Source organism: Perna viridis, chromosome 8 (assembly GCF_037379345.1).
Source record: "Perna viridis isolate PV_CMFRI_1.1 ecotype Kerala chromosome 8, ASM3737934v1, whole genome shotgun sequence".
Taxonomy (NCBI): Eukaryota; Metazoa; Mollusca; class Bivalvia; order Mytilida; family Mytilidae; genus Perna; species Perna viridis.
Window position 1 is genome coordinate 41,268,213 of NC_142452.1, and position 12,563 is coordinate 41,280,775.

A 12,563-nucleotide genomic window follows, 5' to 3' on the forward strand; every position below is an offset into this window, starting at 1 on the left:
TGTAAATAAACACACACAAACTGAACACAGCTTACCATGTAACTGATTACAGGGGCTTAGCTGGCTTAATCGCAGTTAGCCAAATTCTTTAAATACATGTATAACTCATGCTGGATCTGAATAAAAATATTAACGACTTTACAAGTCTTCATATCTTTATAGTTGAATATATCCAATATTTCTAGATACAAAACAATAGCATAAATATCAAAATAAAATACTCTGTATATTTAGATCCAATATCTGAATCTTTAACTAAAGTTATAGCAATATCTCAAGTGCTCCACAGTGTAGGGCACTGTAATCGGAGGGTTGTTCCGTCAGCCAATCAATGGTATGCTACCATACAACATTGATGGTGTGGAGTCTCATATAAATAAGGAGTACGCCGACAACAGAGGAAGATTGGTCAGGATTTGGAGACCAAGGAACCATACCGTGCATTTTTTATATAAGCTATTTAAACCTGACCTGTGAGTTTCATCCGTACCTGTATGCACCCCAGCGAGGTACCTTGTTTAGATGCACGCCCAATGATTTGCATATATTATTGATTCCATGACGTAGTGACCCAAATATTAACCTTACTACTTCCTCGAAATCCCGTTACATTTAAAGAAAGGTCCTTACATTTTTTTCGAACATTTGTATTTTTACTATAGGAATGATTATCATTGATATCAATGAATCAACAAATTGTTGTATTTGTTGAAGATTCTAGTATTTGTTATAGTTAACAAACCAGTGTCATAGAATATGCTCGATATTATTAACCTCTTCCAAGGTTGAATTCGCTACCATACTTTAACTATGTTTTAATTAACTATACCAAAACGCTACATTTAGTGCCAAGCGTTGGGATTACGAATGAAATAAAAAACTCTGAAATAGTTTATTAAAGATTGTTTTCTGTGTATTGTGAATAATAAAAGTGAGTGAACACCAGAATGAAATAGCTTCAGATACCCTTGTTATGGATTATCATGAAACTGTGTCAAATGCTAGTGAATCTCCTATAACAGAGTAGCAAACCCCTGAAATAATAAATAAAACTTTAGCTTCACCTCTCTTTCAAATACCAATGAATGATTTTCAAGTGTTAGTAAATAACGTCAATACCATTGTAGGTGTGGTTAACCATGTAAACACAAACCATAATGAGTTCAAAGCTAAATTTGACCAATATTTAGATTTTAATATGTTAGAATTGAAAGGCTTCTAAATCAATGCTCAAGTGTAGACAGAAATGTTTTAATAAAAATTTAAGTAAAATTGAAGGGCTTGAATTAACACTACATGACCAACACGCTGGTGTTATGAGTGCAATAGGGTCGCTTATGAATAAAACAGAAAATAAAACAACAACAGCTAAACAAACTTGCCCTAAACGGAATGACATAAAGAAAAGTGTGTCAAAACATACTGATCGCAAAAATGATAATACATGCAGTGCTTCCATCCCTGTAGCATGTTCAAATGAAAATATTGTATCAAGACCCATTCCAATTAGAACACTCCAACCTACTTAACCAGTGCAACAACTAGGGACCAGACCAATAAGGCAGAAGTGATAGGCTATAGGCAACCAAAAAATTATGATAGAAGGTCAGACTGGATCGATGTTAAAAGTCACTTTGAATTTGTGGCAAAACTTAACCACTGGACAGACCAAACAGAAACTTCAGTCTGATTTCGCGTATGGATGGTGCTGCGTGTAGAGGCCTGAGGGATTTAGACTGCTCAGATATCAGTTATGATGACCTGGTTGAAGTCTTATCAAAGTAATTTGCCCCTGAGAATCAAACAGAGTTATTCAAAAACAAACTTGATAGTAGAATTCGAAGAAAGGGAGAAAGTTTAACCGAATTACCCCAAGATAATAAAAGGCTAGTGCGCCTCGCATATCCAAAAGGGCAAAAAGAAATATTAGATGATCTTGCTTTTAGAACATTTAGAGATGCCCTTAATGACAATGACATGCAATGGTCTCTCATACAAATGATTGTCGATAATATTTACAGTGCTATAAACCTGTGTCCTAAGTATGAAGTATATCATTCAGGCCAAAAGTGACGATATTTGTGACAGATGACTGGAGAGAGTACAAACACAAAAAACATAATCATTATGACAGGGAACAAAGAAACAGTGAAAGGGGGTTACTGCCGAAAACCTGGCCACATGAGTTTTGAGTGTAAAAAAACGCAAAAGGACAACCAAAAGCTCACGCAAAGTGTGAGTAAACCCCAATTTCAAACCCAACAGGGTAATCACAGATTAGATCAACATAATGGAGGGTATATGTATAACCGACCAAATCCTTTGTCTATGATTTTTAGAAATGGTGAAAATAAATGTAGTATACCAGTGCCACAAAACCAACATATCTTGAATATTAATGGGAACCAAGACCCCAATCATAATGTTAATCACATCCCTTCCCAGCCATGCAAGTGCAGAGCAAGTTCAAAGCCAGAACTTTGGTTTAGTCTAAAATGAACCAAACGTACATCATGCCAATGCTCAAAACAGAAATAATTCCATGAACCAGGGAAATTTTTAAAAATAAGGGCCAACTTTCAAAAAAAATCAGGAACAACATATTTTAAAAGTAAAAACTTTGGAACTTGATGGTTTTTTTATGAAATATTGAAGTCTTTAATAATGTGTTTCATAGTTTAATTGACACAAGAGCTTCAATGAGTGTCCTTAACATCAAAATATTTGAAACATTTCTCCCTCTTTTCAAAACTGGACTAGGCTAGAGGTCTTTGAAAATGATTTGAAAATGGCTGATGGAAGTAATTAAAGCCTTTGAGTAAAATACAGCTACCAGTACTTGTGAAAAACCAATACATATACAAGTCATTTATAGTAGCTCCAATTGATATACATATTGTTTAAGGTTATGACTTTATGATGAACAACAAGTGTGCTGTAGATATTCCACAAAAAAGTTCCTATTGTTAAACTATAAGCCAATAGAGTTCTGTCTTGAGAGTCAAATACCTATCTTATTGTTAAAAATATCTATTAATTAAAGGGTTACAACCCCCCCCCCCCCGAATAGTGAAACTATCATACAGTGAAAACCAGTAGCCAACCTTCCTTATGGTACCACCTTTATACTCGAAAGTACCAGTGAAGTACTATAAAGTAAGGGTAAACTTGTGGCAAAGACTGTAGAGACATTCAAGGAGGATAATGTACCTCTAAGGATCATGAACTTAACAGATTCTCTTCAAATATTATATAAGGATATGTGTGCTGCAATAGCAGAAAGTGCATGCTCTAACAGTTTTATAGAAGACTTTCATTAAATCTTTCAAACTGTTTCAAACTCCCAGGATATATGAAAATATAGTGCATGAAAAATGTAGGGAAGTTAAAAACTTCCTACCTAAATATTCATCAGCCTTTGCCCAAATTAAAAGTAATTGAGGGAAAACTGATGTTATGCAACACAAAATAAATACTGCAAATACCCTACATGTAAAGCAAGGTCCCCGTCGTATACCATTGGCACTAAGAAAGGAAGTAAATGATGAAATTGATAGAATGCTAGAGAGTGGTGTCATTCGTTAGCCCCAATCTCCCTGGAGTTCACCAATAGTTGTGGTACGAAAAAGAGATTATTCATTGAAAATTTGTACTGATTTCCGTAAGGTGAATGACCTTTCAGTAAAAGATAGTTTACACTTGAGAGAACAGACTCATGCCTAGATGTATTTAGAGGCTATACTTGGTTCTTCATTCTTGACTTTTGCAGTGGCTATCACCAAATAGGTATGGACACAAGTGATGCTGGAAAAAACTGCTTTTGTGACAAGCAACGGGCACACGGATGCTTTTCGGCCTTTGCAATGCTGGTGCCACATTTTCCGGCTTATGGAGTACATTCTGTCAGGTCACCAGTGGAAGACATGTGTAGTTCATTTAGATGACATCATTGTTTTTTTTTTAAATTCATTTGAAGAACATGTTATAATGTTGCAACAGATTCTTGATTGAATTTCCCCGGCTGGATTAAAAATATCTCCTAAAAATGCTTCATATTTGAAAAAGAAGTTTTCTTTCCAGGTCATGTCGTTAGAGCCAATGGTATTTCCCCTGACCCTGCTTATATTGAGGCTGTACAAACCTGGCCCCAACCAAATTCAATTAAAGAGTTGAGATCTTTCCTAGGAATATGTTCCTATTACAGAAAATTCATTCGAGATTTTGCAAAAATGCCTCGATCTCTCAATCCGTTAACAGAAAAGAATGTGGTTTTCAAGTGGGACTCAGAATGTTTCCTTCAATGTTTTAAAAAATGTTCTGTTAACAAGCCCTATATTAGCCTACCCATGTATGGAGAAAGATTTTATCCTTGATACCGATGCTAGTGATACAGGTGTTGGGGCAGTGCTATCACAAATTGAGGATGATGGAAAAGAGCATGTGATAGCCTACTTTAGCCGTTCACTTTCTAAAAAAGAACGTCAGTATTGTGTAACCCGTAGTAGCAGCTGTTAAACATTTTCACCATTATTTATACGGCGTACATTTCCCCGTCAGAACTGACCATGGCGCCCTTAACTGGTTAAAGAATTTCAAGAACCTAGAGGGTCAGTTGGCTCGGTGGCTTGGTCTTAGGTACCCTACAACTATAGAATAAAGCACAGAGCAGGGTTGAAACACGGGAATGCAACAGACTTTCATGCAGACTATGTTCAAACTGTCGTCACTGCGAAAAGAGAGAGGTTATCAAAATTAAAAACAAATAGATAATCCAAATATCAAGCCTTTGATTTATGTGATGATTCAGAGACTGAGAATTACCAGATTTCTCCAAACTCGTTAGAGAACAGGACTCATGCAGAGCTCCGAAATGGACAAAACAAAGATCCAATAAGCAAAGTTTTAGAAAGAACAGACAAGGGAGATAAATCTAAATGGGTTGACATTTCTGGTTTATGTAAAGTTTTTAAAACATATTTGGGTCAATGGGATAGGTTAGTTACACAAAATAGGTATACTTTATTGAAAGTATGAGAATTTAAGTTCTGGTGAAATGATTTACCAATATGTTTTACCCAATAAATACAGACAACAGGTGTTGGTGTTACATAATGACCAATTTGCTGGACATTTGGGTTACAGCCGTAATATGGCTAGAGTTTGTCACAGATTTAATTGGGCAGGCTACAATATATTTATTGAAAGGTGGTGCTAGCGATCCACAGAATGCCAAATGAGAAAAGCGCCATTTATTCGAATACCGGAAGTGAACTCAACAGTGTGACGCCCTGTGTTCGGGGGCATTGTTCCATCGGCCATTCAATGGTACGCCACCACACCACAATGTAGGTGTGGAGTCGCATATAAATAATGTGTACACCGACAACAGAGGAGGATTGGCCAGTATTTGGGGACCAAGGAAACATACAGTGCACTTTCTTTATAAGCCATGTAAACCTGACCTGTTTTTGCATATCTATTGGCTTTTCACTTGTTTGTAGTAATCTCTGTCATTCTAAGCAAGTTACGAAAGAATATTGCAAGTGCAAGGAGGAAAAATTTGAAAAAAAATTAAGATTTCATGTGTACGGATAAGAATGTTTGTCCAGCTCCCATGTGAAGTATAAGAATTCAAATTTCTGAAAATTCTTACTTATAAAGCACATTTAGGGGGATATTTTAGTACAAAAACATGAATGTTACCAGAAAATCACCCAAAACAAGTCTTTTCATGACAATATAGAAATTTTTTGGGTATTGGTATAGATGGTTAAAAGAGGGAGGCGGCTTGGCGTTTATTTTTATAAAAATTGATAAAATTTGAGATAGTTTTGACTTCATAGTCTTTCTTGGGTGTAAATAATGTTGTTTTGTAAAGAATTTAATGTTTCATTCATGAGTTCATTAAAACAAGATGTAAGAAAACACTGAGGTCCTGTTTCTTGATAGGCCCCGCAACTCTAATATCCTTCTATAAAAACCACATTATCTATTGGAGTCATTTGTGTATTGTCCAATGATATGAACTATTATATACTGTGAGTTTGCAAATTCATTACCAAAAATATACTTGGTAGTATTTTACATTGAATATTACTTAAATATACTAAGAGATAAATGGCTAGTTTTTAATGTATATTTCCATTTTAAGTAACAAGTAACAAGAGAAAATAAGAGTTATCTATCTTTGTATGTGATTTGCATGCTATGTGTGCTGTCTTTGTGTTTCCTCAATATGCATTTCTTTTTTTTTATGTTACAAGGTGTTTAATCTGTCCAATGAAACCATTTAACCTTAGAAACAATGGTATCTATTCATCCTGCTACAATGAGTACTAGCATATACCTTCTAGAAGAGAAACAAATGTACTAATATAACCATTCAGAAGCAATAATAAGGACTTATACCTTCAAATATAAACATATTTTGTTTCTTCCGAACAGCTAAAATGAGACATAGCTTATACCATGTATATAAGAATATGAATTACTGTGGTATTTATACCACATGCTACAATGAGGACTAATATATACATTTCTGGAACAGAGACATAATGTCATTATGTATCCATAGACCTGTTACAATGATTAGTAACATATACCTTGTAGTTGAGAGACAAAAAGGACTAAGGTTAGCTTCAATAAGAACTAACTTATACCTTCAAACATAAAGACATAAAGTGCTGTCGTGTCCTTCCAACCGAGAAAAAATTAAGAAATGTCATTGTAGATTGACATAGCGAACTTATGTATCCGTTCACCCGCTTCAATGAGGACCAATCTCTTACGTGCAGTAGACTGACAAAAGATCATGGATATTTATTCACTTGCTACAATGAGGCCTTCAAGTATAAGGACATACAGTAATGTGGTGTCATTAACACCAGCTACGAACAGGACTGAAATGCTATCATGTCTTTTCCACTACATCAAGTACTAAGGTATCTATTCACCAGCTACAATGAAAACTTACATATGTACTTATTCTTTCAAATATAAAGACATATAGGGCTCTAACGCATTTACCATTATCTACAAGGAGGACTTACACATACCTTATGCATGAAAAACAAAACAATTAGGGCTTACATATACCTTTTAGAAGAGTCACTAATGTATGCATTCTCCAGCTACAACGAGGACTATCATTGTCAATTACAATTAAAAAATGTCTTGAATTATTTCATGATTTGTGGGTTCAAGGTGACCTTTCAAGAAATGAAAATTACATCGTGACGCTGAAAATTAAGGTTATTAAGATTATTGCAGATAATAATATAGATTCAATAGACACAAATTGCAATTTTAAGGTCAGTCCAAATCTTATCTTTTTCGATTTTTAACAATACTTACAGTTGAACTACCTGTATTTCAATGTGACGAGATAAGATCTGTTCCCAAGTAAAGCAAGAGAGTGTAAGAAGTAGTAAACCAGTCAAACCGGAAGTGATCTATTCAAAGTACAAAGTTCAAAGTTCACAGAATTCTATGACGCCACTGTTTGACAGAAAACAAAATGTTAAGCATGATGAGATCAATCGATGGTCCAGTTTTTTTATAATAATCTGTTAAGTCATGTTTTTCTTTTTTTCCATTTGTTTTTTTTGCTGTTTTTAATGTTCTATTTTTCAAAAATCTTCTCTGACAATACTCGACCAATTGGAACCAAACTTGTACGAATGTTCCTTGGGGTTTCTTGCATAAAAATGATGCGGGGATTTTTGATCCAACGAAAAACATTGCTACTGTTACTAAAATAGAAGATAGGGGTCAGACTGTAATTTTTTCGCATATACAAATGTATCTCCAAAACAATAATGTTTAGCCAAACTCTTCCAATTGCTAAAATGATCCTTATTATAAGGCCTTCAAAAGTCTTCCGGGATCAAAGTTATCAGGCGACTCCGTGTAAGAGTTGCTTGGCTTGAAAATGAAAAATGATGAATTTTTTTTACAGTTTGCAGCCAATATCTTGAAAACTGTAATAGATAGAAACTTTCAATTTCTGAAATGAACCTGATAATAAGTCCTACCGAAGTCCTCTTGAGTCAAAATTGTTGGACAAATCCTTGTTAAATATTGCCTTTGAAAGACCGACTTAAACTGGTGAACGACTGGGAGTTCTTGTTAAATTATATTGTATATTACATACTTCAAAGACAGTCATGTTTTGGAATGCTTGTTTGTTACGGTAGTGTAAAAGTATGTATACTTATTTTAGGATATTGAAGTTATGTGAATTAATGTTAAAGAAAGGTAGGAACAAGTTCATATTTGTTGTGCAAGCACCGTGTTGTGTATTGAGAACTGTTTGTGTACATTTAGTTTCATTTTACTCACTTATAATTTGATTGAAAATGGAATTTTATGAGATTGTATGATTTCATGAATGCTGACAATATAAGAGTTCTTGCAAAAACCAATTAAGAGTTGTGTTTGTTATGATAATGTCAAGGTTTGTGTACTTAGTGCTGTTCCATTTGGGAATGGCGATGCCGGTTTTTTTTTTTTTTTTGTCTCATGGTGAGGGGTAAAACATTTTTGTTCACATGTTGATAGGGAAATGCTTGATTAATTGAATTATGTTGGTAGGGGTGCAATTTCATCTCTAAAATTCAATACACGTGGGGGTTGGGAGATTTTGATGCTCTGATTTCTCAAACCTTAGTACTACATTTTGTACACATGCGTTCAACAGATTGATTTATTTTCTTCTTTTTTTTGTGGTGTTGGGGGTCTTTTACAAGTTGTACACCCCCTTCCTCATGTGCATTCCAATGGAACAGCCCTTGTGTGTTTATGTGAACATTTTCATTTTTATGTATTTGTCTTTTAAATGTGGTTTGTTTTGTACATGTTGTGTTAATTAGTTAATATGCCTCAAATATTTTACAGTAGTTATGCTGTTTATCTTGTTCAAAATTAATTTTTACAAATGTTTTTGGAATGTTGCATTAGACATTGAGAACGTGTAATTCCTTTCTCTTTAAATTGTATAGTTTTTTTTTAATTAGGATGAACAGTAGATATTACTTGTAATGAAATTTCTTTTGTGACGTTAATGAAATAAGACAACTAAAGAAAAGGTTTAATCCTCCTGATTGTTTGGAAACTACATGTAGATGTGATGTATTCAGATTTTTACATATAATAGAATAAATTTATATTTTATATTAAGTGTTATATAAAAAAACATTGCTTGTCTAAAATAAAATTGATTAACAGTATTATTTTTTTGTTTTTGTAGTGTGGCCAGTTGCAAAATATTCTTATTTTTTCAATATAGATTATATCCATTGAGAAAATTTTTGTATACACAGCAATTTCTTTATATAAATGTGTAAATAGCATTTTCTTGTTTAAATTTAATATCAAACATAAAAATTACAAACAAATGAATTGTTATAACACCCTATGTTATGTAGAGCAAACAAGCAAAACTGTCTACGTAATTTTAAAAGTGTATGTATGTGTGTACAGTTGACTAGTTTCCAAATATTTAAGGTGTGATATTATTTGATAAAGTTTTCATGATGAACATTTATTTATTATCATGTTTCTATAGTTTTATTTATTTGCATGAAGAAAAAAAATATTAAATTGAAATGAATTTATATAAACAAAAAATGTGTATTTTAATGTTGATATACTACTATTGCATTTGGAAGAAATATTTTTATACGCCCGGCGTATTATGGTATACCGTTGTCCGTCCGTCCGTCGTCTACACTTCGGACAATAACACAAAAACACTTACACCAACTGTTTTGAAACTTTGGTGAATTGTTTATATATATTGACGTAAGCTCAGAATTTTCCTTTCCGAGTTATGATTTTTTTTAATTAAAATAGGGGGATTTTCAAGTTTTCGCACAATTACTAAAAAACACTTTGACTAACTTTAAGAAACTTGGGTGAATTGTTCAGATCTGTTGAAGTAAGCTCCCTTTCGGTTTTTATCAATGTCAAATTTTACATTTCAGTGATATGATGTTTTACTCTTCAAAAAACATGGAAAAGGCCACGGAAATTGTATTTCTTGAAAAATCATTGAAAACAGACCATTTGTTATGATGATCTACTAATAAATACAAAAGGTACTTGGCTACCTTGTCAGTATAGTGCGTTTTGAACAAGATAGAAATGTATGGGTAAAAAATCAAAACAACAATCTAAGCTAAACCAAATGTAGCCAAATTTTTTAGTGCAGTTTTTACTTACCTTTTTGTTTATTTGGGGGTGGGGGTATTTGAATGGGTTCACAGTAATTCTAGTTGATCATATAAATTCGTTTGAAACATAAGGACAAGTTAAAAGGGCAACGGGAGTATCATGTACTTGAAACGGAGCTCTTTATTCAAAATTATTTTCTTTAAAATATAGAAAACAATCATTTTTGTCTCAGCCTTGACAAGAACCAAAACCTGTGAATATGAATTGAGTTTCTTTATCAACGAGCCTCCAGTAAACTTTTCATAGAGATGATGAAAAGGAAAACAACAATTTGTTAAAACATAAAAGTTCAACAAAATCTTATTTTTCTTAAACTAAATGACAAGTATGGTACTGCAGATGATGCAGGGACTGGACAGGAACTTTTTTTCAAATATTTTCAAAGTGGACATTTATGCAAAGGGACAATTTTCAGCCAACAAGGGAAATTGGCCCATCGTCCTTATCATTCCCATCCCCTGCAGATGCATGTTATGAAATCTGGCCTCTATCATATTGAAGATCGAAGACCTATAATAATAGATTTAAATGATATATTGTAAAAATTGTTACCAAAATAAGTGATGTTTTACTAAATTTGGGGAGTTAGGGTTTTTTTTAAGAACTTGGGCTCATTAAAAGTAATTCTTTTGGGGAATAGGTGAGGGGTCTAGTGACCCTATTTTAAATGAACCAATAATATTTAAAGGGTATGGCCTTTCTTTAATATGTACAATGCGGTTGATAAGATGGTAAGAGGTAAGTGCTTAGTTTCAAGACTCCAAGTATTTTGCTTACTGGACTGATGAAGGCATGTCATTTTCAAATGGTCGGTACGGACTACACACGTTGAAAACGTCAATAAAAATCAATTTCAAGTGTAGATATATGCGACCTGTGATAAAATATTTCATTTTCGGTAAAAAATAATTTGGAATAAATAGGATAAATCAGGTTTCTGATTCACCCGTATTTCTTGTTACCTACAATCTTCAGATCATCTAGCAAAAGTGAAGTGCTTTAGCTTGATTTTAAAGTAAATATGTAGACAAGAATAGAAAATGCTTTTAATATTTTTAATGAATGAAAAAATATTCAGTTTAGATGAATCCGGTATAGCATTTTAAAAGTATGAGTATTTGATAAGTTTAAACGAAAATTTAACTGGATGCAGGAGCCCCTGCTCAAAGTAGACTCAACCCATCAATTGAGGACATTATATTGAGTTACGAATAGTACATTGGTGGAATCGTACTTTCAATTTTTTATTTTTATTTTCCGCCAGTGAATTTTCATGTCCTCATCAGTGCATTGCGTAATATCCATTCGTTTCCCTTCCGCAGTATGATTTTGTATATAAGTTAACGTTTGTCATTCTCTTGAACGTTTGAATTTACGTCAGCCATTACGCACTGAAACGATAAAATGATACCACTCGTATTTGATCCAAAAGTCCAAGATTTTGTAAACATGTTCTTCTGTATATTTGGAAGATGATTTGGAATTGTTTCTAACAAAGTATGAAAATTATCCGAAAGAAAGATTAGACTGACATCGTAGAATGCGCAAATATGAAGTTTTCATATTAAACATGTATACTTAAAGATTTACTAGTCGATTAATTTTAAAAGATTTTAGAGTAAATTTTATGAAAATCACCTTTACACCCTTGAGAAGACCTATATTTCAAGCTCAAATGGTTTTTAACTTACATATATGTCAAATGAAATGTTATAAAAACACTATTACATCTGACTTGATTTCTCAGATAATAGGTGCACTGCCATCATATAGTTTGAAATAACTATCAAACAAATAAAATGTCGATTTGACCTACATATCAAGCTTTATTCATCCTTGTTAATAACATCAAACTTGAATTGCCAATATGCAATCCTGCAGATATGTGGTTGCAGCTATTAAAAAAAGAATATCCCACAAAGAGAGATGAATTTAACCTACATTTAATGCTTGACTGAATCTGGTTGATTAAAGTCTTGCTTCACCATATACTAGAACTGATACCAACACGTACCTTTATTACGTCTCCCTCCACTTTGCTGGGGAGAAATATTGTTTTTCGCCTGTCTTTGTGTCTGTCACAACGTTTGTCAGGCTTCTCCTCTGAAAACAACTGGGTAGAATTTTACGAAACTTGTAGTCTTGTATTTCAAAACCAAGCTTTAATTCATTATGGTATTAAGTATATCAGTTCTTCCGAACAAAAATTCATACAATATTTATTAATTGCCAGATACTTCTAAGCATGTACTGTTATGCTAAAAAAATTGGGATCATATAACCCATTTTTCATGCTTAATTGACTGGTAATTGTTGCAATCATATTGATG

At 33.3% G+C, this 12,563-nt stretch overlaps 1 protein-coding gene across 3 annotated transcripts in view; it reads right to left on the minus strand.

The window, feature by feature from the left end:
• LOC148610530 (uncharacterized) overlaps positions 1 to 7,433 on the minus strand; it is a 35,027-nt gene extending 27,594 nt beyond the window's left edge. Inside the window, exons 1-2 of one of the 3 annotated variants that reach the window (XM_088595649.1) lie at positions 7,354 to 7,426; positions 36 to 116 (exon numbers count right to left, since the gene is read on the minus strand). The gene's annotated coding sequence lies outside the window, so the exon portion shown is untranslated. Of the gene's footprint in view, positions 1 to 35; positions 117 to 7,353 lie in introns of all 3 variants that reach the window. The other 2 variants (XM_088595648.1, XM_088595650.1) reach the window with 2 other exon arrangements.
• Between the last annotated feature and the right edge of the window lie 5,130 nt (positions 7,434 to 12,563).